Here is a 9,009-nt window from a genome sequence, read left to right as displayed (position 1 = left end):
AGCAGCCCGGCGCGGAACTTTTTTTTTTTTTTTTTTTCCTTTTAAATAAAGCGAGGAGGACTTCCGCGGCTCGGCAATTCTGCTAAAGCTGGCAGATGCAGCAAAACTAATATGTGTAAATGCTTTAAAGCAATAATCTGCTTACAGCGACACTTCCCCGAACGGCGGTAGGACTGAGGGGGAAAGAGAAGGCGCTTGGCAGCCAGAGGAAACCGAATTGTTTTGACACCGCCATTGAATAGCAAAGCCTGGTGGATAATCATTTCATAGGATAATTGTGGGCAAGTAAAAAAAATAATGAAAAGAACATACCCACTTCACCCACCCTCTTTACCTTCCCCCATCAAAGTGAGCGATGAGTTCTGCTCATTATTTTTACCTTGCTCACAACATCACTGGATCCCTTCTAAATGAAATAGACTTAATGATAATACTAGAAGGTAAACGGAGCGGGAATAATATTTACTGTATAATCATTTGGGCTCTAACTCAGCACTTCCTCTTATCCCAAGAATCTCACTAATTGCTTCCAATCTGAAAATGACCAGACAGATTTATTTTGTTGGAAGGTTACTTGCACCTAATGTTAAAAAGCATATATGTGTTTTTGTTTTAAAGGCTCATCCTTATCCTCTTCCCCGCTCCCTTCTAATTTTAAGTAGCTGATGTTTTGTTTGGCTGCTGTTTTATTTGCTGTCAAAAAGAATTTGATGCAAAAACCATTTAAGCATGTATACAACCCATGGAGGGATTCATTTGACCTCATTATACTGCAATAAAGAAGAAATCCAGTTTGTTAAATATCACCGAACCGCATGCACTTCACATCAGATCATAAGAGCAATGCTTCAAAAGATTATCCTAGAAAGTGCTTAGAAAGATGGAATGGGTTAACTTTGCTTGCCAGAAGGTGTTCTGACAAACCCAGGAAAAGAGAGATATGTGCAGCCCCCTTTAAGAGCAGAGCAACTGAAGAAAAAAGAGATTTATGCTTTTAATTAATGGCAATTAAACCATGCCTGTTGGCTTGGCCTATGGCAATTGTTCCCTGCAAAAAGGAGGCCGAGCTGGTGACAAGCATTTGAATCCGCTAAGTTCTGTCAAGGGAGCTGACTCTGCAGGCATCAAAACCAAACTAAATCAATAAAAGAATTAAACTTTTATAAATTGCATTTTGACAAGTATCAGATACCGTTAAGCTTTGATATTATGAATTCCTTGGAGGTGATGCAAACAAGAAGGGCCGCAGTTAGAGATCCAAACAATCAAAGAGGCTTGTTAACATGCGCTGTCAAATGCATCAGTGCTATTAATTACTACAAATTAATGTGACTCTCTCTTCCTCTGGTGATTGGAATAATAATCAGCCAGATTCGTGGAATGAGCACAGAGAACATATGCAACCCTGCCAAAAATAATAAGTTTAAAAAACAGTAGACATTTACAATCTTTGTGTTCAAAGACTGGCTGGTTTTCTTGTTGCCAGTTGTGACCTCACTTTACCCCATCTTCCCCATTCCTGGGATCATCTTCATGTACTTTTTCCTGTGTGATGACAGAGGGAGGCATCATGCTCTTGCCAATAATTATTGGAGCAGAGAATAAAATCTTTATTGTGTTCCACTGAGATGTGGGGGAAACAGAACTCTATCCAAAGTGATGGTTTTCTAGGAAATGAACAAAATGCCAGAAGTCCTGTAATTCGGCCAGGTCCTAGCATGAAAACTTTGCTCTGAAGGAAGGACGATAATTAAAATTACATGATGCACTCACTCTGACAGTGTAGTAGGCAGTTCTCATGGGGGAAATCTGAACCCTAATTAGAGATTCTGGATACCTAGAATGATTCAAACAGAAGAACTTCCCCCAGCATTTTGTGATATTCTACATTTACAAATGACCATTGCCAGGATTCATCTGTTGTCTCTCAGATCCACATTTTAAAACAGAATGCGATTTTCATCTTAACAGCTAGAAGAATTGTGATTCTAGATCCCTAGACTCCCATTTCACCCAGTGAAATGCCACAGCAGACCGGAGCTAAACAAATACTTGTAATAAAACATATTACAAATTAATTGGTAATAAGTCTTCCTTGTGCTTTATAATATGTGGTATTTTTCTAGTTTATTTTACTAATCTGGATATTTTAATACTCTTCTTGTCAGAGTTGCCTTATGCCTTCTACTTTTTACTTTGTGGACCAATAGCATGTGGTTTCTCACATCTGAGGAGCTTCCAAATGTTTGTACTGTGTTTTTAGATTAATTGAAGACTGGAACTTAGCCACATGATATGGGAATTTACAGTAATGGGGGGAGGTCTTTTATATAACAGAGACTGAACATCTCACAGTATCAACTAATTTTCATTTAGTTGAAGGGGGTTCGGGGTGCCGATGGGGTGGCAGAGAGTGAACCTCTAATTCTCTCTTTCCATTGGAAATAGGAATACTATTTGGAATAACATGCTGTCTTTTCCTATTGGCTTGGGATGATGCATAGCTCTAGAAAATCATCATTTTCTAATTGTGTTACAGGCAACTATGTATTAGTTGTGTGGGCTTTCTTGATTGGAGAGAGACAAAAATCGTAATAATGTACCTCCTAACTTGTAATAGGAATGGTGCCAGGTGTATACTGGTGTTCAGACTAATTATTTGATTTTTACTATTGACTGTACCTAAGTGTGTGTTTTTAACACAGAGAGGAATTATCTTGACACCATCTGGTAGCAGTTTTTCATGTCTGACAAAATTTAAAACTCAGTTTGAAGCTTGGCCAGTGATAAATATGCTTAGGATTCCATATGACCTTGGTGAACCTCTGACTTATACAAATCAGGGCATTTGTCTCAAACTGTGGTTACAGTATTTTATTGATGTACCTAATCTGTTACCCAGGAACCACAATTCTTATGATAGATAGGATATTTGCTTGGATAGTGACAAGGAAGTTTGAGATGATTTTTTCTCTTTTTTCATTGTCAAGAAATGGATCCTGGCTCTAAGTCTGGATTTAAGTTTGAGTTTTCCCTTTCAAGGGCTTCTCAAGATCTGTTCAGAAGGAGCGTTAAAGGGGGGAAAGGGGAAACAAATGCTTATAAAGCCTCCACAGAAAAGTCTGATAGATAAAAATATGGTTCCAAAGATGTGCTTCTTTCCTTCCCTATGTGCTCACTCAGCAAATGCAGGAGGAATTTATTGTTGGAAATTTGTGTAATCATTTTTATCTGATTACTTGGCAAGATGCTACATGAGCTCTAGCCTCTCTCTATTTTAGAAATCCTGGTTTTATTATAAGCATGCTTCAGTTCCTCCAAATGTCTTTATGGATTTGAAGGGGCTGCTCAAGCTTTGTCACTTATTTTTAACAATATAATTTTCTAAGAGCAGAACATTCTTGCTAAGCCTGACATGTGATATGTAAGCACATATTGACCATTCACTGTTACTTTAATGCTTCCTGGCAGCAGCAGTACATCAGGAAGAACTCAAACAACACATTTGCCTGGAGTTCAGTATCCATTTGAATCAAATTTGTTAGCTTTCAATTTTTTAATACTGTTTTTTATTTTTATTAAAATTCCAGTTAGTAAACGCTCTATAAATCTGATGACAGGCCTTGATATGAACAACCCACACTCTAAGTGGGAAAAAAGTGACTGAGTGCCCCTGTTAATATAATAATGTAATTATCTTTTTCTAGAGAGTTAATTTACAAAATATTTGCACTCACTTCATTTTTTCACTATTGTTTTGAAGGCCTCTCATTTATAAACTTGCACATGTGTGGTTGTGAATATGTGTATGTATTTTCATTGTGCGAGGAGATATCTTACCCCACTCTTTTCTACTTTGGCTTCCTCCACTTTTTTCTCTTTCTTGAAACTAAATATTTTTGGTTGTGGACTAGTTGCTCAGTTCACAAATTATTATCAATTTGATAGCAATCAAGTTTGTGAATCCTCACAAATTTTATACCTGCTAGAATTTAAGAACTATTATTCAAAATCTTTTTTTGTAAAAAAAAAATGGGGGAGGGTGGTGGTGGTGATCGTGAGGGCATTCAAAATTTCATACACAGACAGAAATATGGATATATATTCTAAGACCCTTATTCACATACATGTATACCAATATAATGTATGACTGTCAATTTCTCAGAAAATATGTCTTCATTTGAGAGTGAGTTATCTCTTTTTACTTTGCTCATGTAGAAAATGGCAGGTGAATGATCAGCTGTCGGTTATTCTTCACCAGGTAGAGTGATAAACAGACACTTTAATTTAGCCCCTTTGTGTTTGCCCATAGTTTGAGATTTTTGTTTTTTATCATACTGCGCCAGATAGAATGAAGTTCCACATACTTGGTGCAAATTACGAGAATGCAAATATAGATGTTGATGTTTCTCTCTGTTTATGACACTGCAAATTGTCCCAAGAAGGGATTTGCAAGAGAGACTTTCGATGTTTCATAGATGGATTGTAACTAATGGAACATATACACACATGCGCGCGCACGCGCGCACCAGTATTTGTATCAATCCAAGTTATAGTTGCTAAAATTGACAACAATTCTTCTCCCCCATATGAAAATGTTGTGATTTGGGAGGAAGAAAGTGATTTTTTTTTTGTACTTCATGTCACTATTCTTACAGTAGTTTCTTGGGCAAGAGAGTATAGAACTGGATATTACCTCCGAACCTGGTTTATATATTTATGGTAATTATTTTTATGGTGGTAGAAAATAACAGCAAATATTAAATCCATTTCTAAGAAAACAAAAAGTACTTCAATAGGTATATCAAAGGATACACTTTGATATATATAATATAATCTTCAGTTATTGAGCAATTATTTTTTTCAGCTGCACAGAAGACTTTTATGATCTGACCTTCCCATGTCACATATTTTAAGACTTGAGACCTACATTTATTAACTACCAGCACTACTGGTTGTAGACATGACCCTCTCTTTCATTCCTGGCTCTAGAAGGTAGCCTTCCTTTCTTCACCTACCTACCTGCTTATGTTGTATTTTGTATTTTCTAGCTTGATAGTTAATAAATCCTTCTAGTCAACCCAAGCACAAATATCTAGTAAATCCATTAGATTACACAAAATACAACCCATCAACCATCGTCATACACTTTATTTAGTAAAACAGTTAAACCTCCATGATGTGAACACCTCTCTTCTTTCTCCACTAAGAAATGGCAACAATTCTGGCATGATGTTTATGGTTCTTCTTGAGTAAATAGGGAAAACTTAGTGCTACAGTGATCCATACCCAACCTGATTTTAAAAGGGCTACACACTAACCTCCTGTGAGGTTTTGGGCAAGTCAATAATTCAATGGAATTCTGTTTTCACATTAGAAAAAATGATTAAAGGTTGTATATTCATCACACAAATGTGACAGACCCTGTTGTATCCCTAAGGATACAATCATGAATAATACAAGTGAGGCTCTGAGTTTCCAGATCTTATACACCAGAGAAAAGAGAGAGGAAAATAAATGTATTACAAGGGAGTTGATAAGTGTAATGATTGTAGTAGTACAGAAGGCCATGGCAACATGGGGGAGGGACATCTAACCCAGCCTGGGGATGGCATGAAGGGTTAGGGAATGCTTCCTGGAGAAAGGTATGTCTATGGCAAAGGTTAAAGAGAAGTTGGCTAGAGAAAGAGAGGTGGTGAAAGGGGGAGTGGGAAGAGTGTACGAGGCAGGAGAAAAGTCAGGACCAAAGTCAGAGATAAGAAAAATCATGGCAAAATCAAAGGATGATTGATGTTTTTGCCTGGGCCACAGAGTTTGAGAGAAGAGTGCATAGAGGAGGTAAAAAGAACTTTCTAATATTAGACTATAATTGTTTAAAGGTTACTACTGGTTACTGCTAGTCTTGCTTGTATAAATATGGTTTACTAGTAGTGATGGAGTCAACTAAGAAATTTCTGGAATGCTTCCTATGTGCAAAGCACTATGCTCAAAGCTGCAGATGACATAAAGACAAATAAAACATCCCATACTTTCAAACAAGTTTACAATCTAGCAGGGAGGATAAAACGGTAAACAATTAACTAGAAATATGGGACAGAATGAAATGGGTCCTCTAGTGGAGATTAAGAAAGTTGCTGTGGAACATCAGAGAACTGGTGATTTGGTTTAGGGGTGAGGGTGGAAGTTAATAAAGTTGTTGATGAACTGTACCTTGAAGGATCTGGAGAAGTGATCCTGCTTCCATTTTTATACATCTAAATGAGCATATATTATTAAGTTATCCAACAGCAGAAAGCAATCTTGCTCAAAGATAAGTAAACTATAAAAGTAACATACATGCATATTCAATTCTTTGTTGATTTCTTCTTATCATTAAAAATAAATCTAGATGTTTCACATCCTATAAAATATGAAAATATCTTAGCAAAATAAAGATAAGAGAGGCATAGAACTGGAAAAGACCTCGGATCATACAGAATACCTTCCTTTTATTGTTTTTTAATACATAAAATTAGAAATCCAGAAAGTTAAAAGGCACCTGCTCAAGATCATGGAAGTAGTTTAAAAGTAGAGACAAGATTTCTAGTATACCAGTATTTCCACCACACTCAGGTTGCCTCTTTCAGTAAGAAATCTACTGGTATTAGATAAACTAAAACTGGCTTACCACAGAAAGGTACTAGACAATTTTTATATACATTATATAATTTTTATATACATGGTTTTGAATTAATTTGTTCATCAACATTTGAAACATACTGAAAACACCTCATAGTTTAAAATTCATAAATAATAAATTAAGGAGAAATATTTTAGAGAAAATTAAAAATAAGATTGCCATAAAAATTCAAAGATACATGACAATATTCATATCAAATTGTTAAAAGGCAAATATATAAGTATCACATGTTGGTTATAGCTTAGTAATATAGTCCAGCATGTACGGAGAAGAACTATCATTGAAATGATATTTTAATGTCATGCCTCTTTGGTAGACTATTTATAAAGATTATTGCTAAATCAATTAATGTTTCCTGGCTACATAAAATACTAATGAAATAAAGGATTTGTCAGTCTACATCTGCTTTTCTAATTTTCTATAGCAGTTATTCACTATAGTGTAGACATAATAATGAATTATAGTAGTCTATGATTCAGAACAGGTAAATGATACAGTGGAGACTCTTATAACACATAATTATATTATACACCTCAAAGATGAGCTTTCTGTCCTCAGTTCTTTATGATTTAAAGATGATGACTTCTGGGCTTCCCTGGTGGGGCAGTGGTTGAGAGTCCGCCTGCCAATGCAGGGGACACGGGTTCGTGCCCCGGCCCAGGAAGATCCCACATGCCGTGGAGCGGCTGGGCCCGTGAGCCATGGCCGCTGAGCCTGCGCATCCGGAGCCTGTGCTCCACAACGGGAGAGGCCACAACAGTGAGAGGCCCGCGTACCGCCAAAAAAAAAAAAAGATGATGACTTCTCCCTACTAAGGTTGATGGTACTTTCTGGCATCTTAAAATTTTTGAACATACCCATTTAAAGTTGTTTGTATGATCTTAAATCATCACAACCCTCTTCCTTCTGATGTGAGGGCCTGGCCCTCAGCTTTGCCACCCAAAGCCTTCCTCACCATCCGCCCAACCCAGAGTGTTTCTAGATTCATCTTTTCCTCTCACCCATGTCCAGTCCAGTAGTAAGTTCTGTCGTCACTGCCTCCAAAATAGATTTTGAACCTGAAAACCTCTTATCACTTGCTCAGCTATGAACTAAGCCTGAGTCATCAGTGGCTCTCACCTGGAACATTGCAAGAGCCTTTGAGGTACTCTTCCCTCCTCTGTCCCTGCCTCTCAAAACTACATCCTTCACACAGGGGCCAGAGTGACACCACACCTCTTCTCCAACCCTCCAATAAGTTCCCATACACCTAGAACAACCTCCAAAAGGCCCTAATAATTTGGACCCTACCTATTTCCCCGGCCTCAGATCCCTCCACTCTCATTTCCTTCCTTTTGCCCCTCTGTCCTTGTTTTCGTCTCCAGAACAAGCCGAGCCATTCTTGAGATATGTGTCCCCTGGATCTTTGCACGGCCGCCCCCTTCTCCTTAGTCTTCACTCAAATGGCTCTGCTTCAGAGAAGCCTCTTCCCACTCTGGCTGAAGAAGCACCTCTGGTCCCTCTTTCTCGCACCCTACTTCATCTTCTTCATGATACTTACAAGTAACTAAAATTATCTTCTTGATTTTATTTTTTAACATGTTGAGTCTGTCTTCCCCCAATGTTCCTCAAGGACAGGAAATTGTCTGTCTTGTTTGCCACTCTCCTTCCAACATCTAGAACAGGTTCTGGGGCCCATCAACTCACTACCAAGCCCTCTTCACAGTTCTTTTCCACATCCCTCTCTAGGAACACTTGTGTTATCTGATGTAGCAGAAAGAGTGTGTTGGCACCTGAGCAGATATGGTTTTGAATTCTCAATCAACCTCATTCCAGGCTTTGGGAAAGTATTCTCACTTGTAAACCCAGGCATAATTCTTACATGAGGAGGCAGTTATGAAGGTAATGAATGTGAAATGCTTAATACAGAAACTTGCACATAGGTAGCATTCAACAAACCGTAGTTACCCTTTTTTAATATTTCTGCTTGACATAGCACAGTGGTCAAAATCAGTAAATATGACTTCTTTCTTTTTTCCTTCCTCCTTCTTTCCTATTATTTCATTTATTCATATATAGATTCATTTTCAAAGGTATTCACACGAGCTCTGGGGTTTGCCATACAAAAAAAGAATGGGTGAGACCAACAGATGCTTTCCCAATGATACGTGTCTCCTTGTCACTCTTTACTGTTCACTGTGCTTCCAAGTCTTGGGTAACTACTGGCATGATTAATCTGCTCCTACTATTGGCCCACATGTTATACAGATCAATCCTGATTGTGCTTTGGCAAAACTTTAAAATGTATCTTCCATCTTCTGTGATAGTGAAGAGCAGGCCAGCATGGTGAA

Source organism: Mesoplodon bidens (genome assembly GCF_964165515.1).
Source record: "Mesoplodon bidens genome assembly, chromosome: 2".
Classification (NCBI taxonomy): Eukaryota; Metazoa; Chordata; class Mammalia; order Artiodactyla; family Ziphiidae; genus Mesoplodon; species Mesoplodon bidens.
Note: the sequence above shows the minus strand (reverse complement) of the source record.